Genomic DNA, 26,469 nt, shown 5'->3' with positions numbered 1-26,469 from the left:
AAATACAAAATCTCTTCATCGAGGTCTGGGCTGGTATTGAAAATAGGCCCTGGAATTTCAAGTACAAAGAGTCCCAAACAGCCCCATAGCCCAATAAATAGTAACTGTCTATGGCATCTTACAGCAAACGCTCTGGCATTTGCCAGAAATTAGCACAGCTTGCCTTTTGGTTCCTTGATGTTGGTTTTATATTGTTACATTGTTTTTAAACGTATAGGCATTCTGTATTTAAGGCTGATGCCACACGTGGGGTTTTTACGCTGCGTATTTTCTCAGCCTAAAAACGCTGCACAAGCCACACAGCCCCTGACTATGGCTTTTTTCAGCCTAGTACTGGTGACGTAGCAAATCCCGTTTCCATGGTGCTAATAGTGCGAAATAGTAAAAAATGCTGCGTATTTCCGCTAGGTCTGGCAGCTGCCTTTGTGTATACATAGGAATAGCTTGCTGTGCAAATACTGGCGTATTTCGGCCTACGCTTGAAAAATCCGTGGTAAGGTGTATTCTAGCGTATTTACGCATTGTGTGGTTTGCTTTGTGTCTTTTCAAGTTATTTCTATGGATGATATCGTGCGTTTTTCAGCTGCCGAGAGAATTAGAAAATACGCAGCGTAAAAACGCCACGTGTGGCATCAGCCTTAAGCAGTAGATGGCACTGTCTACAAGTGTTTCAATGGAATGCACACATGCTGTCTATTAGCCTATAATTAAGGGTTCTTCCAGAAACGTGTCAGGCTGTTTCCTTCTCAGTATTCATACATGTTTTTATATTTAATGAAATAAAAACTTTAGAAGGAGTGCAGATGTTTTTCTTTTTTTATAGTGTCCTAGCAACCAGCTGCAGAATAACTGAACAGGAGAGCCGCTAAACTAAAGCTTAATCATTCAAAATACCAACTGCAAATTACCTCAGAATATCAGTCTACATTACACTAAATTTAATGCAAAGGTGAACTAGGCCAATAGAATAAGTACAATAGAAGGTATTCAAATACCACATTGTATTTACATAGCATTGCCGTATGAATGACAGATTTTAGCACACACTTCAGGATGGGTGCAGGGTCAGATTGGGGTGTGCAGAGCCCACCGGAGCTTCTGCCTCATGGGCCCCTGCATCCCCCAATGGTCCCCACTGCCATCACACACTCTCCCCCTCCGCAGGGACCCCCCAACACCAGTCCGACCCCCTCTCCCAAGCACGCCTAAATTAAACTTACCTGAAGCGTGTTGAAGGAGGGCGACCAGCAGATCAGTGATGCTCCCTGCTGGGATCGGGTGTGGGCCGGGGCTCGCCAGGTTTAAGAGTGAAGACACATGGGGCGACTAATTGCCGTGCCACAAATTGCCGCACCATTGGTCCCGCCGACTAGTACACGATTAGTCGCCGCTGTCGTGGTCATGGAGATTAATAGCCCCATGTGTCTTCTCCTTAAACATTCCAGTTATCTATCATAGTTGTTGAATAAATACAATACATACTCAGATATTACACTATAGCGTAAGGCATTAGTACTTACGTATCTCCAAATACTCTACACTACATGTAATAAGTTGGGCAGTGCTGGTAGCATCAAACAGGAATCAGTGAAGCAAGGGGCACCATAAGATTGCCAAGTATTGCAGAACACCAGGGGTTTGCTTAATATTCCAGAACCCCAACAGATTGCTAAACATCTCAGGAGATTGCTAAACATTCCGGAAATGATAACATAATCAACCAGTTAGAGATCCATATATATTTGGAAAACAATATAAATTAAAAATATGCTAAGGAGCCTCCGACATGCCCCCCATATAAGCTTTGAAGCCTTCATCCAATGAACTTCCCTGCAGTGCAATGCTAGCGTGCATCCAGAAGTTGACATTAACCCAGTTTTTTTCTATTAATGTAAAGGGTAACTTGGCCCTCTTATTTGAGTAGAACAACAAAAAAATGTAAACAGTGTGTTGGCTCTGCTGCACAATTGATGGAGTTGGTGATTAATAAAGTCTTTTATAATAATATGTGGCAGATGGTACCATTTTGCAAAGTACCCCCAGTCTAGGGCTTGCCAATAGTTGGAAACGGAACAGCTTAATTGCAAAGACCATCAATAATAAAGGCAGGAGTGGTAACAATAACATTCAAAAAGGTAATTTATTTGGACAGAAAAAAGTCTAACGTGTTTTGTGCCTTATGGGCACTTACTCATAGGCTCCATGGGCTCAAATAGATCCACCGCCTTGACAGTCCCCATGGACTGAATGAACTGATTTCTTATACCCCCTTTTATTAATGGGAGCGATTGTTTCAGACTTATGTATTTAACCCAGCACATACAAACCTATACTGACCCATCTATACACTCACATACATAAACTATATATATACCAACATCAATACTATCTGTAGATTTTAGTATCACAATAGCCTTGGATACTATGCTTGTTCAAGAACTCATCCAGGCATTAACAGAATCACATCACTAGGAAGGGCATTCCACAACCTCATTGCCCTCGCCGTGAAAAACCGCCTACGCTGCTTCAAATGATAGTTCCGGTTGTAGCTGGCACAGCCTGGCAGCACTAGTTAATTGAATTCTAGAGGGGTCTGATTACAATGCTGACTGGCATTTCTATATCTTTTTTGACTTCTCTCTTTTTCTTCCTTCCCTCTTCCTTACTCTGCTCTCCCAGTACATTGGAACTGGGCATTACATCTAGGTTGCTAGCTAACCTCTAAATAGCATTACGGAACGTCTTATGATCTCTACTTTGTAACAATGAATATCCGGCGTGAGTCTCCACACTGACCACAGCACTGATTTGCCGGTTGCTAGATACACGACTGCCCTCTGTAACCCGTAGTATTTGGTGGTGTTTTCTACAAGTACCATATAATCTGTCCCGTTGAGCGGCACCCATCCCCGTTATGCAATAGCCCTGGATTGCATCTTTTCGTATATATAATCGCTTCCCTGGTTTCCGCGCTGCTCACAACTAGCGTCTTGTTCCTATCCCTCTGTACTAACATAGATTCATTGTGCGCATTTTTGATATTGACAGAATGACATTTCTCTACAAACTTCAAATTAATTATGTAGTTATTTTGTTTGTTTAAATAGAAAGGAAACTTTGTTATCTAGCAGAATCTGAAAATGCGGTTACTTTGTTTATTTTGAATTATGTAGAAGGTTTCAGTTTTTTTTTTTTTTATATCTGTCTTGTACTGTTTGCTTTTTTTCACTGTGATGCATTAATGGCCTTACTGCAGTGACACCCTGGTGACGCCACGCCTGCTACTTTCCCGCCACTTAGGGTTCAACCGGCAATGGTTGTTGTATGCTCACTTTGATGTGAGTGCTGGCTAACTCCAAGATTTTACTTGTACCAATGTGGATGCACTCAAGAGAGAAGCAAATGCCCTGGTGCTCAAGAAAATGAATAAAACGTTTGAAGAAGTATAGCACTCACAGGTCTTAAAAAAATTGAAAGTAGTGTATATTCAATGCTTCCGCCCCCACTGGAGCCTTCTTCAAAATTAGATTTTTTTTTTTATTGAGGGTTGACGAGCAGAGAATTTGTTATTGCACATGCCCACACTGTGACGCCACTGGATGCGCCAGGGCACATACGTATACACGGCACAGTCTGTGAGAGAGGAGCAGAGGGGGCAGCATGTGAATATGCGCACACATCAGTGGGAGAACTGATCTCTCTACAAACGGCTGCCAGTGGTTGGAATGTGCCTCAAGTGTAACTATATAGAGGGCACCCTCTTTCATCTGCTTCTTGTCATAATCTGTGTGCTGCTGTACTGGCTTTACTGCTTTATGGTGAGATTACAGATCCTGAGCTGTTAGGGACTAATATTATTGGGAAAAAGATCCAAAGTGGGGGGGGGCAACTGGGTTGCCACTGGGTTGTACCGAGAGAGGTGCAGATGATGTAGCTGACCATCCATTCTTTAATGTAAGTGCTCTGTCTCTACTGTCTTAATAATTCTAAGATCTTCTTGGATACCCTCTGAGAGGTGCAGTCCTTTCATATCCTCAACTTCTAACAATGACTATAAGGTCTCATTTTCTGAAGAACCTCTAATAATGAGCATTTTTATGGTGATTATTTTACAGAACATAGTCTGGGATGATATAACTGATAGAAGGGCAATGGCTCCATTCATTCCAAGCCTCAGCGGACCGGAGGACGTCAGATATTTTGACGAGGAGTTCACCAACCTGTCGGCCAATCTGACGCAGCCTAAAGGACCTCCTGCCCAAATGGCAACTGAGATCAAAGACGCCTTTCAGGACTTTACCTATTCAGCATTTTAAGTCCTGATGGCATGATGGGTAAGAAATTGCCTAAAAAAAGACAGGCGCATAGCGCAAATCATAAGGATAAATGCCTAGCATTAGGATTTCTTGTGTTATTGGTGCTGATCAGAACAGAGCTGGTTACGGAAAGCAGGCATATTGGGTACTTGCAACAAGGAGATTCTATGGGAATATTGAGCTGATCCTTGATATGATTGTTTTTCATACATCCTGCAGAATTGCAATCAGTGCCGGGCCAAGCCGGCCCAACCAGCCCCCCCCCATCGTGGTGGGGTTGTTGGGGCCGCTGCAGTGTGGAGGGGAAAGAGTCCGGAACTAGAAGGCCTGGCGCCCCCCCCCACCGTTGTGTCCTAGGCAGGTGCCTCTTCTGCCTACCCCTAGTTCTGGCCCTGAAAACAGTCACAAAAAATAAGTAAATCCCAGACAGCTAACATGTGTTGAGATGTCAAGGAAATTAATGGGAAGTCTATCCCCTAAGTGGCATACAGGAATATAACTCACTAAGGTATGATTTTGAAGTTAATTTGTTTGGCTTTTGCAGATGGTCTCAGATGCGTTCAGATTAGGCACCAACACCATTGATGAACCTTCCTTCAGCTACATCAGTTCCATCAATTGTGTTTTCAGGTAAGACCAACAATGCACCTCCTTCTGTCCACCATATTTCCACCAGTGGTACCATCTCTTTTATCCACCATTTAACAAAATTCCATCTGATACATTTTTACCAGCAGTGTATGCATTTCTTTCCACTGCAGTTTAACCTGCGCTGCCCCCTTGCCACTCACTGCACTTTCACAAGCTGTGCCTTCCTGCCAACAACCTTAGTTACAACGGCGGTGCCTCCTCTGCCACCAACTGTAGTTACACCAGCGTTGTCTCCACTGCTGCCTATTGTAGTTTCCCCAGTGGTGCCTCCCCTGCTGCCCACCATAGTTGCACAAGCAGTGACTCCTCTGTCACCCACCGCAGTTCCATCAGTACTGCCTCTAATGCCATCCTCCAAAGATCCAGCAGAGGTGCCTCTCTTGCCACCAACTGCAGTTCCACCACGGATCTCCTTTTTCAACCAGATATGGCACCATATGCAGAAGCACCCATAAGATGCTGCATTCCATTTCACTCCACCCAACAGACTGCAGAAGCCGGGGTCTGCAGGCTGCTGGGGGCCCAACAGAATGGGAAGGAATACAGAATTCACTTAGCAGCTTAATGGGCGAGTATGTGTATGCTGCCATATCCCTTTCTCTATAACTCACCATCAGTGCCTCTCTTTACACTCACTTAAGTTCTACCAGCGGTACCTTTTTTTTTTTTTTTTTTAACCAAATATGACACCATGAACAAGAGCATCCGAGAGCCACTCGGTAGATGCAGCATTCCTTTTCACTCCATCCATCAGACTGCAGAATCCGGGGTCTTAAGGCTGTCTCGGGTCCAATGGAATGGAAAGGAATGCTGCATTAACCTAGCAGCTTAATGGTGCTAATGTATATGCTGCCATATTCCTTTCTCTGTCCCTCACCATCACTGCCTCACTTTCCTTTCACTGTAATACCACCAGCAATACCGCCCTTTACACTTATTTAAGTTCTACTAGCAGCACCTACTTTTCTTTAACCAAATATGGCACCATGAACAGGAGCATCCGAGAGCCACTCGGTAGATGCAGCATTCCTTTTCACTCCATTCATCAGACTGAGGAATCCGGGGTCTGCAGGCTGTCTCGGGTCCAATGGAATGAAAGGGAATGCTGCATTAACCTAGCAGCTTAATGGTGCTAATGTATATGCTGCCATATTCCTTTCTCTTACCATCATGGCATATTGATCTCTGGAGCAAATCCGATTGGCGTTAAGAAGTCAGGAAGGAATTTTTCCCTCAAGTGAAGCAGATTGGCCCATGCTTTTTTCTAGAGTTTTTTTGCCTTCCTCAGGACCAAAAAAGCCCAATATATAAGTTTTTAAAGATTAGCCATCAAGCTGCTGTGTGTTTGTGTCTTTATTCTGGGTATTGGTTTTATTTGGCAAGAGTAACATATAGAAGGGTAGAGAGTGAGAGAATGGATCAAATCAGCAATGAAAAAACAGTGAAAGGTTCAATACCTGTGAGTGACAGTCCTCCTGCGGTTATGGCTGCTTCACCAAGCATTCTTACAGTGGCCTAATGCCTAGAGATTCTATTTATAATGGTCATTCTTGGCATCCTCTCACCATTCCCCATAAGGCATGAATGTTGTATACTCAGTGCACCTATTGGCATATACATACATCAATAAACCGGGGGGTGAAAAATGTATAAACTAAACCCAAATTGGAGTTTAATGTGATGCTGATACTTTTGCTGATGCATGTGACATAAAAATAGGGAGGAATGCACCAATTCTATGACAAATGCATGTGCATAATGAATGAGCTGGAACACTCCTCATTATGCACATGCATTGATCCCAACATGGAGGCATAACGCTAGGGGCAATTTATGGGCAAAATAAAATTGCTTCCGCAAACCAAACTGCAGGCTCTGTCAACACCTTTAGTGGGATATTTTGCTATGATAGGTGCCCTATAAGTAAGCTCTATGCTTATGGCAGAGGGTAGGGATACGTGTACAACTATTCAAATATCAGCCGTGCACACCTACTTACCAGCAGTGCCCGTCTCTCCTTGCAGTTGGATCCACATGTGCTCAAGCTCTTCTACTCACTCCTTCAGTTCCACTCTCCCCTCCATCAGGTCACCAGACTGAAGCTGAAAACAGATGAAAGCTGGCATAAAAGCTCCATTTTACAGCATCAAATCTCCCACAAACCTTTGTGTACCTAACTCAAACAACCTAAAATTAATTCCAGTGCTCTACTGAGTAGTCTGATGCCCAAAATACATGGGTTAAAATATGCATAGGTTAAACCAAGTATAAGGCATATTAAGGCCCCAAAATGAAAACTCTTATGTATTTTAATGGTTAACATTTTGCTGCAGAATAAGCTCCCGCTGTGCATTTGGTGTCTCATAAGAGCCCCCAAAATTATGAGGACTCCTAAAAAGTATATATTTTTGGAAAGGACACGTTCCCCGAATCTAAAGTGGGTAACTACGTCTTTTTTAATCGAAACTAACAAACCTGCAAATCTTTGAAAAAACAACCAGCTTCTATGGAATTTCTAAAAGACTGCTTAAAGGGAACCTGTCATCCTAAGAAATAACTCCAAATTATTTTCTATATTGTTAGTTGAGCAAAATAAACTTTACTTACTCTATATAAATAATATAAATCTTGTTTCCTTCAGTCTTGGAATTACTCAATCAAAGCAAGCAGGTAGGCACCATTTTGTGGACACAGTTATGAAGGCAAGCTTTGTATCATGCCAAAATCTTGTTTATGTGCCAGAATGGGGGACCTGATGCCCTTGCCCATGAACTAGCTACACAATTAGATGATGAGGAGGGAGGGGAAAAGTGAGATGTGCAGTGGCATCTACTGGTAGTGCTGAATGGAAAGCTAAAGTTATTGTCTGCAACAGATTGTTTAATAAAATAACAAAATAACTGATCTGACAGTGTGATTAGTGCTTAGAATACCCGATCCAATAGTCGCACAGCCAGATAAACTTGTTTTAGTTGAAAAATAAAATGATAAAATGAAGAAATACAAGAATTTTTTTTTTTTTTTAAATAAATGTGTGTGTTTGTGTGTTGAATCCGTATACAAGTATGGGATCCATTATCCACAAACCCGTTATCCAGACAGCCCTGGCCATATTGCATAGACAAGGTTTGGATTGGGGACTGCAAGGCCCTGCGGATAGACTCCATTTTAATCAAATAGTAACATTTTTTTAAACTGATTCCTTTTTCTCTGTAATAATAAAAAAAGCAGCTTGTCCTTGATCCCAACAAAGATATAATTATTATATAATATAATCATTATTGGAAGCAAAACAACCCTACTGGGTTTATTTAAATATTTTTTTAGTACACTTCAAATTACTAGAGTTTCAAATTACCTGTACTAAAAGAGCAGAAACGTCCCCAGTCTGCAGACGGTCATGCAGCAGGAATTGTGTTGGCAATAAGGGTCTTTGCCTACCGGCGTGTAGGAGGCAGGTACTTCGCAGGCAAATGGTTGAATGGAAGTGTGGTTTGGAATTTTAAGCAACCTTTGCTGCTTAAAATACTGTGTGTAGCTACATGGGATTGCCCTTGGTGCAGCCATGAACTCCACACAATTTAAGCAGGGTATGGATTTGGGGCATCTGTGTTCCGTGAGTGGCCCGTGTGAAGGGTATAAGAGACACTGCCAGCAGTGACCCTGGTAGTCAGAACTCAGTGTGAATATTGTTCCAAGGACAGAATTGCTCACTGGTGCTTCTCGCCTGGTCCCAGACCTTAAAATTCAACTGCTGTATTTTCAAGCAATGACTGCCCATTGAGCAGGAATTTACCTAAATTGTATGTTTGTCTGTAAGGGAAATCAATCAACTGTTATATGCTTAAACTGGTCATACTCATACCAAAAACAAGTAGTTGGACTAAAAATGTTCCCCTATGGGCATGGGCAGAGGGTGATTTCTTTTGTTTGGGGAGGCTAAGGTTAAAGGCACTCGGGAACATTTGTCGAGGCTTAGCCCCTTCAAGCCTTAATGAAAATCTGCCTATGCCTATGGGTTGTAGTACAGTAACAACTGAACAGCTGTGGGATGCCCAAACGCCAATAAGTGCCAATAACGACAGCCCTGCACTGCACTGCACTGCATATGGCAGGGGTGTCAAACTCAATCACATAAGGGGGGCGAAATCTAACACAGGCTAAGTTGCTGGCCAATTTTTTTATTAATATACTTAGTAAGATACTAAGGGGTATATTTATCACAATGTGTAAAAAGTGGAGTAAGACATTACCGGCGATGTTGCTCATAGCAGCTAATAGATGCTTTGCTACTGTTGAAATCTGATTACTGATTGGATGCCTTGGGCAACATTACTGGTAATGCTTCACTCCACTTTTTACACAGCATGATAACTATACCCCTAAAGGTGCCCATACACTATAAGATATCTTCACCCGATATCCCCACCTACGGGTGGGCAATATCGGTTAGCAAGTAAACTTAAAAAAAAAATAATCCGATCGTTTGGCCCATTACATCTGTGGTTATGGGGCAGTTGGTTCGGGGACCGCATCAACGAGCCGATGCGGTCCCTGACCCGACTGGATTTTCTAACCTGGCCGATCGAGATCTGGCCAATTTCAGGCCACATATCGGTCGGCCAGGCCGCTCTGTTCTGCCCATACACGGGCCGATTAGCTGCCGAATCGGTCCAAGGGACCTTACTACTTACCTACGTACCTTACTACTTTTACTAAGATGAGGAAACACTGTTTATCAGACATCAATAAGGCATGCTGTCCACGTGCTATAAATGTCTCTGATATTTTATAGCAAGGGCATTAAAGCCTGTACTGTGCATGAGCCAATTCATAAGTATATGAACAGTGTATATGATACTATAAGGCAGGGGGCTCAAACTCAATTTACCTGGGGGCCGCAGGAGGCAAAGTCAGGATGAGGCTGGGCTGCATAAGGGATTTCACAAAAAATTGGCTTTCAAGGGATAATGCAAGGCACGGCGGGCGGGAGCTGCTGATTGCGGAAATGACGTTATGCCATCATAACAGTTATTATGGGAAGACGTTCTGTGTGCACAATTAGCTCCTTAGCAGCTAATTGTGCACACAGAACGTCTTCCCATAATAACTGTTATGATGGCATAACGTCATTTCCGCAATCAGCAGCTCCCGCCCGCCGTGCCTTGCATTATCCCTTGAATCGCAATAAAAATCGCGATCCATTCATTGCTTTTGAGAAGGCGTTGGTGCGGGCCACAAAATACTGTACCGAGGGCCGCAAATGGCCCGCGGGCCGCGAGTTTGAGACCCCTGCTATAAGGGTAGGCGTTTAAGAACAGTCTTCTGGCTCGAGCAATTGGGTACTAAAACCCCATATGGCCAATGAGCACTCCTTTAACCCCAAACAAGTCTGTAAGTTTACTCAAAATATACTTGTGCCTGCAAACTGGTCCAGCATCTGTATCCTGGCACATACAGACAGTACATCTGTCACGTGGATTTTTGAGAGTCCAGGGCCTCAAGGTATCAATGCTAGCCACCCATCTATTATGCACTCATGTAACAGACTGCACAACCTGAAAACAGCCAATCCATTTTTGTGAAGTCCCACTACTACGCTACTGCAAATAAGTGTAAGTGAAAAATGTAAAGCAATAAAAATGTACGTGAGTAAACCCATGTTCATGTCCCTGATGAATGTTGCTTTAGTGCGACCAAAACGTTTGACGATATGATTTAACCATTTTAATTGTGGTTACTTTTTCTTGTTGTAGGCATTTACACTGTACAAATAACTGAGACATTAGTTTACAACCAATAAATCCTTTAAAGGCTTCTTAAGTCCTAAGGGCTGTGGCACACGGGGAGATTACTCGCCAGGCGACTAATCTCCCTGAAATTCCATCCCACTGGCGAGAATGTAAATCACTGGTGGGATGGCATGCGCGGCGCCGAGAGGCAACTTCGGCGATTGCGGCAAATAGCCGTGCCACGTATGCCATCCCACCGGCAATTTACATTCTCGCCAGTGGGATGGAATTTCGGGGAGATTAGTCACCCGCGACAAGGGAGATTTGTCACGGGCGACTAATCTCCCCGTGTGCCATAGCCCTAAGATTGATCAATCTGGAAGAAAGAGCTGCACATTGTACACAATATTAATCATGGGTCAGTCTTACCATAAAAGTGCTTTAAGAAAGGTGTTAGTTTGTATTCCTGGCATACTTTTATCTTTGCCACATGACCAGCTTTTGTTCCTGACTAATAGACACCTCTTTGACAAACAATGGATTATACACCTATCTGTACTTATTTAGCTTTAACTCAATATCACTATATCACAATATCAAATAGGGAGTCCTTGAAAAAAAAACAGGTAATTTCATCACCACCACAGTCTCTCCTTAGAACCTTGCCCATGTGTGGGACCAGCACTTGGAGGATTTATTAGTAATATTACACATGGTGATTTCTAACAAAACATTATCACCCCACAGAGACAGATGATTACCTGCTTTCCAATCATACACCAGTAAAACCAACACAAGTAATTTCCTGTCAGTCAATTATTTAAAAGAGCCAGGATTCCTAGCAGCCTTGAGTTAAATACTAATTTAACTTCCCTGCTGCTGGTGTTGTAAGACTCCATTCTGGGTATGACCTGGAAGGGAAACGATTTTCCTTGGATAAATAGATAGAAAATAAAAATGGATAGAATAATAGATCACGATATGTAGTGGAATATCATGCAGGAGAACAGTAGCCAATCTAAAAAAAAAAAAAAAACCATTAAAGGGGATGTAAAGGCTATATGTCTTGAGGGTGTTTGTGGAGTGAACTGAAGCTTTTTTGTTATTGCAATGGTTAAGCCAATCTGTACATATTAAGCAGTACAGGTATGGAACCTGTTATCCAGAATGCTCGGGACCTGGGGTTTTCTGGATAAGGGATCTTTCCGTAATTTGAATCTCCATAACTTAAAGGAACAGTAACACCAAAAAAGAGCTTTAAAGTAATAAAAATATAATGCACTGTTGCCCTGCACTGGTAAAACTGGTGTGTTTGCTACAGTAACACTACTATAATTTATATAAAAAGCTGCTGTGTAGCTATGGGGGCAGCCATTCAAGCTGGAAAAAAGGAGAAAAGGCACAGGTTACATAGCAGATAACAGATAAGTTCTGTAGAATACAATAGTGTTTTATCTGTTATCTGCTATGTGCCTGTGCCTTTTTTCCTTGGAATGGCTGCCCCCATGGCTACATAGCAGCTTATTTATATAAATTATAGTAGACTTTCTGAAGTAAATACGCAACTTTTACCAGTGCAGGGCAGCAGCACATTATGTTTTAGTTACTTTTATACACTTTCATTTTTTGGTGTTACTGTTCCTTGAAGTCTGTAAATAATCATTTAAATATTGAATAAACCCAATATCTTGGCTAACTAAGATAATCATAGCAAGCTTTCAGAACATTTTAGTTCCTTTTTCAAGCTGATTATCAGCTTGAAAAAGGAACTAAAATGTTCTGAAAGCTTGCTATGATTATCTTAGTTAGCCAATAAAGGTATCACCTTTATACCACTTTTGTTATTTTTTATTTCAAAAGGGTTACCCTGTAAACATTTTTGACTGGCCAACACGGTACATCACCTTTTCCTGTCTCTTCTATCCAAGTGCCTGACACACCTCCACAGTCTCCGGCTGTGATATTCACTCTGCAGTCTGGGACACCAATAAGGAGTAGGGGGTGTGTCTGTTTGTAACCAGACTCACAGTAAAAGTGCTTATCTATAAACACAACCACGCTGCCTTTTGCAGACACTGAACTGTCAATCAGTAAAAGGAAAGGAGGAATTCCAGCGAGAGAGTTACTTGTCCATAATTCAGTTGGCTGGAGATGCTGAGGAGAGCACAGATCTGTTTAAGTTAGTTTTAAAGCGATTTTGGTCATTTTGATTAGTAAATTTTAAACAGCTACTGATATTAAATATCTTTATAGTGACAGAGACAGGTAACAACGCATTTTTTTTATCAGCAACTTTACATCCCCTTTAAACCAGAATAAATCTATAGTAGATAAGGTCCCCATACATGGCCTGATTCTAGCTGCCGATATCGGTCCCTTAGACCAATTTGGCAGCTAATCAGCCCATGTATGGGCACTACCGACAGGCCTGCCCGACCGATATCTGGCCTGAAATCGGTCAGATATCGATTGGGCAGGTTAAAAAATCTAGTCGGATCGGGGACCGCATTGGCTCATTGGCCAAACGATCAAATTAGCCTGGATTCTACCAATATCACCCACCCGTAGGTTGGGGATATCGGGAGAAGATCCGCTTCGCTTGGCAACATCACCAAACGAGCAGATCAGAAGGTGTATGGGCACCTTTACTCTTTTCTTAGGTTTGCTAATAGGTTTCCACTGAACAGTTTGCTGCCCAATGTACATAGGTTTACCTAAGTATGTGGCAAGTAAGCGCCCCAAAATAAAAATACCCCATATGCTCTATTATTTCTGTCACTTAAGATACTGCAAAATCAACACATCTACAGCATTTTATGTGGGATAAAGCTACAAAAGAGTATGCTCATGTCGTTCTACTCCAAGCTACCAAGCCACAAGATTTCCTAGAATTATCAAAAATTATTTTCAAAAATCACCCAAAGCTTCCATTTTGCAGCATTATATCTCCCACATAAAATTAGGTAACAAGAAAAAACCTCCTAAATATGAATACCAGTGGTCCAGTAAAAAGTTTATTGCGTGCATAGGTTTATCTAAGTATATGGCATTTAGGCAAGATAGAGATACCCTATATGATCTATAATTTCTGTATATGATCTATTATTTCTGTTTAGCTACTGAAAAATCAACAAATCAACAATTAATTTATATGAAGCAAAGCAAAGACAAAAAAAAAGTAAGTTTGAGCCAAAAAGCCACATTCCCCCCAATCCACACATGGGTACAAGTGGCTTTCGACTCCAAGCCACAAAGCTTTCCAAAACATGGCGATTTTGATGAAATTTATACTAATCACTTTAAAACTCCCACATTGCAGCATCTTATCTTCTACAGGTCATTAGGTAACCATACAGAACAACCTAAATATGGATGCCAGGGGTCTACTGAATAGTTTGATAGCCAACTGGCATGTAGAAACCCCAAAATAGGTATATGCATACTAATTTCATGGCTTACATTTACAATAATTCATAAACACATCACCAGTTTTATGTGTGGCAAAAGCCTCAAAAATACAGTGACCCACGAAAACCATATATGTTTGGAAAGTACACATTCTGACAAATCCAAAACTTCTTTCTACTCCAAGATACCAAACAGCAAAGCTTTTCTAAAATTTGCGGTTTTGATGGCATTTCAAAAATGTTGCAGTTTGCTGCATTTATCTCACACAATTTTTACATAGAAAGGTAAGCTTAAGCAACGAGTGCAGAGAACGGGCACAAGATAAAGAAAATGTAGCTCCTACGTGCTTGGGGCCTAACGACTTTTTATGCCAGCACGTAGGGGCTACGTCATTGGCAGGGGAAGGGTTAACCCCACCTCCAACAGTTCCGGCAAGCACAGCTGATACTAGAAATAGAGGGGTGGGACTCCCTGTGTTGCCATGACGGGACTCCAAGAAAAGGTTTTATTGGTGAGTAGAAACTGAGTTTTCCCTAGGCAGCACAGGTACCAGTGGGTTCGTCCCAAAAAGTGAGAATGGGTGGAATACTTCGAGAATGAGATTAGGAACAGGAATACCTAGAAAGAACAGAGTAACAGAAGGCTGGTGGTGCCCCAACATGGCAACTGAAGGTGAGTGGAATTACATCACCGCTAAATGAAGAACTTTGCGACCAAAGGCTGCTTCTGCATGTCAGGATCTGATTGCATTAACCTACTGAGCCACAAGAGGCTCTTTGACCAGGACTAGGTCAGTTGCCCCGATGTGCATCCAGCATCTCTGCCTGTTTGCCTTCAGTCTCCACCCATCTTGTTAATCGCATGTGTTGCTGGTCTAGTAATTAGCGGCCTTTATAATCCTGCAGGGTCCTCTGTGCAGCGCTCACAGCAACAGGAAGTGAGTGGGCGTCACTGGAGGGAGGGGGAGAAAGCAGGGGGGGAAAGCAGGGAGAGATGAAGAAGAAGCAGCAGATGCGATTGCATCTGCTGCTTGGAGGTTGGTCCTGCGATGATCACATTGCAGGGCCCACATGACAGCCCCCCTGGCTCGTTGCCCAGGGGGCTGTCATCGCTCAGAACTCTCTGCAGAAGCAGCACATGCTGCTTCTGCAGAGAGAAACCTAGATCTGCCAAACAACGTATGACATACGTGGTTGGCAGATAACACATATTTCTGCAATCAAGTATGCCATACGTCGTTGGCAGGAAAAGTGTTAAAGGCTGAAATAGTTGATGAGAAGATATTTTTGAGTAAACTTTCTGCCTTCCTGTCCATAGGGTCCCCAAAAGACATTCTGTCCTCTAGTGCGATGGTGGTAGCTACTGGTGCGTCCACCTTAGGAATGCTGTCCCATGATTCCTTATATGTTTGGTCAAATGGGTACATGGTGTCAATTCTCTGTCTTTAGATAGTCGGCGGTCTGGTTTTCCATTCTTTTTTAACAAGCTCTTCTACCGTCTCCTGTACTGGGAAATGTTTTTGGTGATGGTAGGTTGAGCAAAAAGTTTGTCTAGTGTCTTTTGTTCCTTCACTTCTTCCTCTATCCCTAGGGTTTAGAACATGTCCATAAGAAAGACGTTGACGGCCTCTGACTGAGATCTGTCGGATAGGTCAGTAGAGTGGGTGGCAGGACCTGTCCCTTCACTGAAAGTTGAGTCACTGAAGGCTGGGTTCCTCAGAGGTATAGACCTCTGTTTCTGGCTGTGTAGGTTCCGTTACTGCACTAACTGCTGAGCCGGTTGGGGTGGTCTTGTCTGATGAGGTACCCTGGTGGGCTAGCTGTATTGTAGAGAGCTTCTCAAGTGAGGTAGAGATGCCTATCGATGTGGTTTGGAAAGGCTTAAACCAATCAGGTATATCTGTTGGGCCCTCTGTCAGTTGTGGAGACAGTCTGCTTCTATTACTTTCTTGGTTTTGTTCCCTGGGTTTTTGCGCACCCTGAGTCGGGTCTGTGGATCTTGGTGGGTCCCCTGTGTCTGGCTTGGGAGAACTGCCCACCTCAGAAGCCATGTTGGACTGGTTATAGCCCAGTACAAAATAGGTAGGAGAGAGCTAGTGGGGAGATAGGGAAAAAAGTGCTGTGCCAGTGGTACCTGTGTGAGGTCTGGTGGTGCCCTTAATAAGGCCGCATGGCGTGTTTGAAGCCAGAACTTCCAGATGGCACATAAGTCTCGGCACGCTGAAAATGGATACGGCGCGGTCCTTGAGTAATGTGGCAGGAATGGGGAGACAGCGGCACCGTCTTCTGGGTGCGGGTGGCCCAATAAACGCCTCAGTCAGATCGCATGATAGTGCTGTGGCTTGTCTTAGTGTGGGTATGGCTGGGGTGGTTAACGCAGTGTTACGACATGCCCTTCCAACCTTTCCCCCTGAAATCGGCAGCGCAGCAGCATGCCGTGTATGGCCCTCTGTGCCCTGGCAGTGTAGAAGCGTGCCATAGCAAAGCAAAAAAAAAGAATGAAATTAAATAAAGGGAGCAGAGCTCCCAAGCTATCCTGTCTCCTAAAAGGAAGAGTGCATTAACCCACTGGTACCTGTGCAGCCTAAGGACGACCAAGAAATGACACATAACTTTAGTACATAACCACCATATATTCTGTAACTCCAAGGGTCAAATGGTGACCCAGACTAATTGTTTTTTGTGTAGCATCCCAGGGATGCTAATAGTTCCAAGAGAAATATATTATAGTTTAGTTTTAAGAAGACCAGCTTCTACAACTGCAGCTACAGGGCCCCCTCTTTGTCAAATCTTTATAGCTTCACCCTTGCTTAGCGGCACTTATTGTACCTTGAAAAATGTATATGAAACTATAGCAATTCTATTTAATGTTATTTTATAATTTCTTTATAATACACACAAGCCATAATTATCCTGTAATTTAAATCTTTACAAATGGTACTTCTTGTCTTAAGGGAACATTTCCTAAATATAGTATTGTTATGAAGTTCAGGAACGATGGAGGGGAAATATTAGGCACTCATAAGAGATTACAATCTAAAAAAAGACACAAGATGATGTGTGTGCAAAAAAGAAAAATTGATAGAGATACAGTAAAAAGTGTGCTAGGGAATGTAAAGAAATACAGCGCCCCTGAAAGGAGCCAGCCCAAGGGAATAACTAGCCCAGGGGAAAGCAGACACTGTGACAGTGGAGGGGGCTGGTCAGGAGGTAGAGGGCTCAGTGAGGCACTGAACTTATAAGCAGTTTCAATATGATGTTGCTGTTGGGCCCAGTAACATCTAGTTATGGCATTGGAAGTAGCTAGAATGGAATCAGAGAAGAGGATCATGGGTAAGGTAAGGTTAACAGGAGGTGAATTCTAATGCAAGTGTTCCAATAATAAATTATGGGAGAAATGTGGCTGTTGCCAAATGGGATGCTAGTGGGCAATGTGATGGGGCACTTTTATATACACACCCATATAACAGCAGCTATTTTGTTAGTATATGTCTCTACTTTATCTAAATATACAGTGGCTTGCAAAAGTATCCCCCCTTGAACTTTTCCACATTTTGTCACATTACAGCCACAAACATGAATCAATTTTATTGGAATTCCACGTGAAAGACCAATACAAAGTGGTGTACACGTGAGAAGTGGAAGGAAAATCATACACGATTCCAAACATTTTTTACAAATAAATAACTGCAAAGTGGGGTGTGCGTAATTATTCAGCCCCCTGAGTCAATACTTTGTAGAACCACCTTTTGCTGCAATTACAGCTGCCAGGCTTTTAGGGTATGTCTCTACCAGCTTTGCACATCTAGAGACTGAAATCCTTGCCCATTCTTCTTTGCAAAACAGCTCCAGCTCAGTCAGATTAGATGGACAGCGTTTGTGAACAGCAGTTTTCAGATCTTGCCACAGATTCTCCATTGGATTTAGATCTGGACTTTGACTGGGCCATTCTAACACATTGATATGTTTTGTTTTAAACCATTCCATTGTTGCCCTGGCTTTATGTTTAGGGTCGTTGTCCTGCTGGAAGGTGAACCTCCGCCCCAGTCTCAAGTCTTTTGCAGACTCCAAGAGGTTTTCTTCCAAGATTGCCCTTTATTTGGCTCCATCCATCTTCCCATCAACTCTGACCAGCTTCCCTGTCCCTGCTGAAGAGAAGCACCCCCAGAGCATGATGCTGCCACCACCATATTTGACAGTGGGGATGGTGTGTTCAGAGTGATGTGCAGTGTTAGTTTTCCGCCACACATAACGTTTTGCATTTTGGCCAAAAAGTTCCATTTTGGCCTCATCTGACCAGAGCACCTTCTTCCACATGTATGCTGTGTCCCCCACATGGCTTGTGGCAAACTGCAAACGGGACTTCATATGGTTTTCTGTTAACAATGGCTTTCTTCTTGCCACTCTTCCATAAAGGCCAACTTTGTGCAGTGCACGACTAATAGTTGTCCTATGGACAGATTCCCCCACCTGAGCTGTAGATCTCTGCAGCTCGTCCGGAGTCACCATGGGCCTCTTGGCTGCATTTCTGATCAGCGCTCTCCTTGTTCGGCCTGTGAGTTTAGGTGGACGGCCTTGTCTTGGTAGGTTTACAGTTGTGCCATACTCCTTCCATTTCTGAATGATCGATGGAACAGTGCTCCGTGGGATGTTCAAGGCTTTGGAAATCTTTTTGTAGCCTAAGCCTGCTTTAAATTTCTCAATAACTTTATCCCTGACCTGTCTGGTGTGTTCTTTGGACTTCATGGTGTTGTTGCTCCCAATATTCTCTTAGACAACCTCTGAGGCCGTCACAGAGCAGCTGTATTTGTACTGACATTAGATTACACACAGGTGCACTCTATTTAGTCATTAGCACTCATCAGGCAATGTCTATGGGCAACTGACTGCACTCAGACCAAAGGGGGCTGAATAATTACGCACACCCCACTTTGCAGTTATTTATTCGTAAAAAATGTTTGGAATCATGTATGATTTTCCTTCCACTTCTCACGTGTACACCACTTTGTATTGGTCTTTCACGTGGAATTGCAATAAAATTGATTCATGTTTGTGGCTGTAATGTGACAAAATGTGGAAAAGTTCAAGGGGGCCGAATACTTTTGCAAGCCACTGTATCTAAATATTAAGACATGCAGTTGTTTTTTTGTTCACAGAAAACATTATTTATTTTTTGCTGCGAGACTGATTTACACAAGAGGTAAAATTTAATTAGCCCTTACAGAATATTTTACAGTGGCAATATTATTATTAAACTGTAGGATGTTTGCTTGTCCTTGCTTATAAGTAACTTTTAGATGAAGGAGACATTGGAATGCCCATATTTTGCTGACAAATGAAGAACCGGAAGCACTCCTGTTTCTTCCAGAATCTATAGCTGCAGCTTAGTGGAAGCCAACAGGCAGTATTGCTACAATGCACACTTTGACATGCTTCTGTAATTAATGGCATTAGAGAATTCCCATTTAATAGGTAAGAAGAGGGGGCAATGCTTTTATATGTCATGGAATTCTCATAAACTTTAACAGCCATTATGAGTAATGTTTCATTGTATGCCAAAGCCCTTTGATGTTATCTTCTATAGAGCATTTGTTGTTAACTGTACTTTGAGCTTTGTAGTATGTAAAGGGCATCCTGTTAATAGGTGACATACTGTAATGGCTATGTACCCATTATAACATTTATCAAGCCATAAACCCCAGCACTTAAACTGCTCACTGCTGTGTCACATAGCAGTCACTTTGCTGATAATAAACCTGTGTGGGAAGATAGATGTCTTTGCATAACTCTAGATATATGTTAGAAATGTTTGTTTGCTAGTGTAACACACAGAGCTTCATAATATAAAGGCAACATTTTAAACATTCAATAAAAACATATGTATGAATGTCTGTAACTAGTAAAAACTGAACTTTTAAATATGACATAAGGCAGGAGAAACTTGCTTCTGCATTAAAGCCATTCCTGATATCTAATGTAACTGTAACTTAGGCAAATGTTTTGATGGAAAATTGGATCTTTTAATAAAGCACAACTGTCAGCCCTGAATTTACAGTTTGCGCAGCCCATAGGCTGGCCACCTAACGTCATGCTCTGAACCCCATGCTCATACACATGAGTAGAAGTTTCACTTATCCCCACCGCACCACCACTGGCCCTGTCACTCACGCTCCACCTCTGGAAAGTTAGACAAATCCCCTGCTTGCCTATTTTCCCAGTGCTCCAGAAAATAACAAATGCAGCTGGGCGGCAGGCCGCCCCTTGAATCGTGCTGCCCTAGGCCCGGGCCTTTGTGGTCTTCGTACCTATCCGGCCATGGCACAAATGAAAGAGAAAGAAAAAATCTCTAAAACCACAAAGCTAAAAAAGATTAGCCAACTAAGGAAGGACAGCTGCCACTGACTTCTACATGAGCTTGACAGCATTTAGATGGCGTATTTTGACTTTCGGATATGTCGCAGTTTTGATGCATAATAAATGGCTTTTTTCTGTTTAAACACTGCAATTTTGAGCTTAGCTAGATGTTCCGGATTTAGCAATTTTTTTGCATGCTTGAATGATACGTGGCAGCGTAGAATTGCCCGAATTATTAATCCCCACTTGAAATTAGCATCAGGATAAACAGTTCAGAAAGGTGATAGCGTCTGGCTTTTGTGCTTTAACTTATCCTTGAAAAGTAATGCATAGACTGTAATTCATTTGTCCAACCACATGGTGATGCTGTGGCAAAATGTACTGAGTTTGTTTGCTTTCCTAACTTGAAACTTTACTCGGTTTGTTTATGCTTTTAGCTTAATGAAGTTGGTTGTAACTTTACAACTGTAAAGGACAAACCATGGTTTTGATGTGGTTCCCTGGACATGTACTAAGTTTTTAAATCTGACCAACTGCACAGAAGCACTTCAATTATATTATAGCTATGTCTCAGTTCTTAATCATGCCATGTGATGTCTTTTGTTATATGCCCTTTTTAAAGGGGATGTAAAGTCAAAATCTTAACTCTGTTTATAATACATGGGTTGAGTGTGATTACTTTGTTTGGGGAGGCTAAGGTCAATGACACACGAGAACACTTGTATTAAAAAGAATTACTACTGTGGGTGACATATCTCCCCCAAAATGCCTCTAATTAAAAAAGCATTACCATGGGCAACAAATCTGCCCATATGTAATTGACCTAAATGAAGCCGCACACACAGGCTGACAAAGCTAATTTCTAATAATGAGAGCTGAAATGAACAAACCAATGGGACTTTAAAGCATGGAGTCTTGTGTAAATTAGCCTAAATAAGTTTAGTTGTTTAGGTTTAGTATTTTAGTGCCAGTGTTATCTGTAGCACAATATACCATTAGGGAAATGGGTAATGGCATTACCATCATCTTATACATTGAGGGTAGTGGGTGCTGCAACCTAAGCACATTTTACTAAGAAGCAGTGAGCACTGGAATTGTAAATTGTAATGAAAAAAAGCAGAGGGTGCTGGCCATGTGTGGTCTGATGCCCCAGTAGCTCCCCATCTTCTTTTCTGCTGATTCACTGCACATGTTCTGTGTGCTGCTGTCACTTACCTGAGTTTAGGGACCAACTTACAATATACAGTATTACAAAATATAAATGTCCCAATATCAGCCTGATTAGTAATTAATTCAGATTCATATTAAATAGCAGCTCTGAAACCAGTGCAGTTGCATTAGAATTTAATAATCAGCCCTGTAGCTTCAGCTTATATGACAGATGAACCTTTTTTTGTTTGTGCCAACCCCTGAGCTAACAGCTGCCCAGAGGGCACTAAGCATGTGCAGTGCAACTGACACTTCTAACAAAATCCAAGATGGGGAGTTCCTGTGACAGCTTTGAAGGCCCAGATCATTACTACTGTAGAGATGATAAGCTTTAGGCTTGTGCGGTAAGTTTAGTATATAAAATATGGCATTTCTAGCCATAATATTTAGGGTTTAGTTTCCCTTTAAAATAGACCAATTTTCTCTAAGACCCAAGCAGCACCCAAAAAGCCCAAAATAAAGAACAGATTTTACAACAGTTCCTCTGAAATTTTAGATTGCTACTACAGGCCTGGCAATGTTAATTTATTATGGAAGCAGTATATACTGACACCACAAGCATGTTATACAACCTTCACCTTTCCTTCTTCTCTTACTTTTTCTTCACATCCAATGAACTATTTTACAATCTTTTTTTCTCATTTCCAACTCCTCTCACATCTGCTTTTCTATCAGGAACTTTTTAGCAACCCACACCCCTTAATTCCATGCTGTTTACATATACTTGCTCCCCCTTTCCATATAGCCCGATTTCTATTATCACTCTCTATAACCTTTTTCCACCATGTCACTTTTTTCCCCAGTATTCTCAATTTCCACAAAATAAATAAATAACAAAAAACAACCCTCCTCCATTACTTACCTGCAGCTGCAGTCATAGGTTGTCAGAACCATTGGGGGGGGGAGTTAATGTGGTACTTAAATGATGCGTGTCTGTGTTCACCCTCCAGCCAATCAGACTCCCTGAAGCTGTACCAGGACTTAAACTTTAAAGAAACAAGCACAGAAACTTCAGAATGCTTGACTTGTGGTTACTGATGTTTAAAGAAGCCATGCACAGCAGTGACAGTCCCACTACTCATGTCTGACACAACAGGCTGCAAGTAGCAGGCATTTGCAAAGGTTTGCAAAGGTAAAGCAATTGTCCTGCTTATTTTATTGTCAGGTAGCTAGGTTTGGGGAGACTCAATTACAATGCAGTATGTGTTAAAGGATATGTCAATCCCAAAAATGATATAAAAATAATAAAAGAAAACTTAATTCTAAGCTACTGTGCAATATACATTCATTACATTTTTGTAATTTTTTTTTTTAGTTGTTTGTATATGTAACTGCTATTAAAAGCAGTGTCTGCCTGTCCTTTTTATTCTCTCCCCTGGGGGCTCTGGGGTTTGAAACAATGTAACACAAGGCAGCAGACTGACAGACCTGACTTGCTGGAGGAGCCAGGCATTTGCAACATTGTAACAACCAGGAGTTCAGCAAATGCTGCTTTCCATTGCAATTACATTTACAAATAACTTTTAAAGCACTAATACTTTTTAATAATTTGATATTGGAAAGTTGCTTAGAATAATGTTTTCTTTTATTAGGCAAAAAGTTATTTTTGGGGTAGACACATCCTTTAAGTTATTTGGTCAAATTCTAGAAATTTTGCAAGATTTTCATCTTAAACAAATCCAAACTCCACAAGTCTTTGTCATTACAGCTCTGGACAACTGAATGCAACAATAGTTTGTTTAATATGTATGGAATTCTTAGGATTTTCCTATTAAGGTATTAATATTTGGTATTCTTCCAAATCCAAAAATTATGACTTCTCACCCTTCTCCAAGTGATGAATAAACAGGTTAAATGGTAGTAGACCCAATACCCAATACAGGGTATTTAGAACGACAGTTAAATTAGAGAATGTTGCACTGACAACTTCACATGAACCTTTACAAAGCTCTTTATTCATATATAAATAATTCCCCCAAGACCAACATACCTTAGATGATCTGAGGAGGTATTTAAATGCAAGTGTGAGCTTCACCATTGTACTGCAATACACAATGTTCTATATATATTAATATTTCCCTGATATATTTTAAATATGTTGCATAAAGCCTCTAAGTAATGAACACAGAGCTATGCTGTTCATAATGTGACACGTGGCCTTACAAGGGGGACACTATGTGAACAACCAGCTAAGTACTTGCATATTTCACATCACTGTGTATTTATACAATATCACACTATTTATACCAGAAGGGGGTTTCCTCTTTCACTTTTGGGTCTCTTTACTTCTCCTTTTCTACACAAGTATTATTTTTACATTAGAAATGATTCATGGGTTGCTGTTTTCAAGATCAAGTTATTGAAAAACAAGTATTAAAAATACCAAAGGGGGGGTGGTGTAAGTGTAGGAAACAAAGAAGAGAAAATGGCAAAGGAGAAGAGAGAAAGAGGTGAATGTTAGAAGGTGTATGCTCTGCTTCTACATGCATAAACATTTCATTAGTTAAAATACATACAATAAAGGTGTCTCTTGTTACTCAGATGATAAAAACGACAACTAACTCTGTTGCCTTCATGAAATCAGCTCTCCCATCGTGCCAGCCAATTACAGCCCCAGTATTTGGGGGCTTTATTTGACTGGCATGATTCACATAATCACATAATGATTCATGCCCTTCCTGCTATGACGGTTTCATGTAGGTCCCATGCCTTTAGTCTCTCTGAATTACAGTTTATCTATACACATTACTCCATAAAAAACCTAACATCACTTAACCATATGTTAAAGTCTCCCTGTACAACTGAATCTTTATTTCATATAACTGTCCCATAGACATTAAAAAAAAAAACAATGGTCTATCTGTTGCCGCCATAGGCAACAGGAAAGTCTTAGGGTGGACTACAGATTGGGTGCAAATAAGAACAGGTGGAAGATGACTTAATGGTTAATACAGGGGCTAGTTGTCATTAAGAGGCCAGGAAGACATTTTGTCCTATCATTGACACAGATCACAGTTCTATGTTTACTGATATGGGATTTTTAGAAGCAATTTTATCAAAAGATGAAACAGCAAACTCTAGTTTCACCCTTTGAATAATATGATCATAAATCTTCTATACAAGTGAACAGAAATCTGGGCAGTTCCCCAATGGTGATCTGTGATAAACTCTATCTTTACTCTTCAGTAATATTCCCAATAGTAATGGTTGGGTTTTTAGGAAATAGGAGAAGCCACACAATATGGGTCATTTAAGTAACCCCTAGGTGCAGGAGCAAGAGCACAAAAGGGTGCAGAAGCAATTCCTCTAGTGCTCATGTAGTCAATTGGAGTAGGGTAAAAATATTTTGTTTTGAAAGATTCACAGATTTTTCTTTTGCAGTTGCTTAGTAAATACATAAGAAACAACGTTTTCTGAGAAAAGGGGGATGGAAATAAACTTCCAGTTTATCCAATCCATTCCTGTACAACGGTTTTAATACAAACAAGAAATCTGCTCATCAAATAAGATAAAATTACTTTGGTCATCCCACCCTATTTCATATGTGTGGCATTTTCAAAAAAGACTTGATTTACTGAATAAACCCAAACTGAGCATTACAGAGATAAAAACAATAATTTTGACATATGGTCTGTGTTATCTGTGATTACATTTGGAATTTGACATGTGCTTTTCCCTACAGGTTACTGTTTTTGAGCTATGCACAATGTACGTTTTATCCCTAGATGGCACCATATCCTACAATATCCTATTAAACAGAATTTAGTTACGTGTTTCAAATACAACATTTTAAGTTAAAATTACATGGCAATGAGCTGACAGTATTTCAAATTCCATTTGATAAAATGTTTAAAAGCGTATATTATTGCCAACTTAAAGGTTTTTGTGCACTTATTAAAGTAATGCACTATTTTGTGTTCTTAAAGTTGCAGATGGATTGGATTTCTTACTGGGCAGATTGGTGTTACCTTTGGGTAGAAGATAGTGGGTGAGCTTGGAGTTGTCCAACTATAATGATGTTGTATCATATGGGAATAGAGTAAGGTGGCTATACAAAGATTTGCTCGGCCAATTTGACCAATGTTGACTATACTGACCAAGGAAGCCAATTTTGACACATTATCCTACAGTTTACATGTAGTTTGTTTAAACTGAAAATTTCTTGTTGCACGGGTTGGCAGATTGAGGAAATAAGAGAAGTTGAAGCTCTTTCTCATTTCTCTGCAAATCAGCTTTTTTTCCATTATCCCAAATGGATGTGGCCAGATACACAGTGTTTTGCATCTATTTTTTGCAGTTTGCATCTTTCCTCCAGTTCATAGTTAAGTACTACAAAGTTTCTTAATTCAGTCTCTGATCACTTGGGAAAGTCAGAGGATGTGGGTCTTGGTCACACCCACTTGACATCCCTATGAATTTCAATGGTAGGTGTAAGTTGGGATTCAGGTGCATATTACAGGTGACTGGGTGAGGGAAGATAGACCTGGGTGACTCCTGAAAAGTGCAGGTGAGTGGACATGTCTAAAGCTTGGTTAGGGAAGAGGGCCCCATAGTGAAGTATTAGCCATTGCAAAACTAGGTCCTAAGCTAAACTGAATTGACATGGAGATGGCCAGTGAGTACATCAGCCCAAAGCTTAATATAGGTGTAAAATCCATGGCAGTGTAACAAGATTATTAACAATACAGGTACTCAGTGCTTCTGAGTTAGGCACTCCCTTAAAGTGGACCTGTCACCCAGACATGAAACGTTGTATAATAAAAGTCCTTTTCAAATTAAACATGAAACCAAAATTCATTT

The 26,469-nt window shown here is 41.3% G+C and overlaps 1 protein-coding gene across 1 annotated transcript in view; it reads right to left on the bottom strand.

The window, feature by feature from the left end:
* Positions 1-26,469, bottom strand: part of gdf3 (growth differentiation factor 3) — a 52,590-nt gene that overhangs the window by 6,908 nt on the left and 19,213 nt on the right. Inside the window, exon 2 of the mRNA XM_031898480.1 lies at positions 6,967-7,069. The gene's annotated coding sequence lies outside the window, so the exon portion shown is untranslated. The remainder of the gene's footprint in view (positions 1-6,966; positions 7,070-26,469) is intronic.

Source organism: Xenopus tropicalis, chromosome 1 (genome assembly GCF_000004195.4).
Source record: "Xenopus tropicalis strain Nigerian chromosome 1, UCB_Xtro_10.0, whole genome shotgun sequence".
Classification (NCBI taxonomy): Eukaryota; Metazoa; Chordata; class Amphibia; order Anura; family Pipidae; genus Xenopus; species Xenopus tropicalis.
This window is presented reverse-complemented; position numbering and strand designations above follow the sequence as displayed.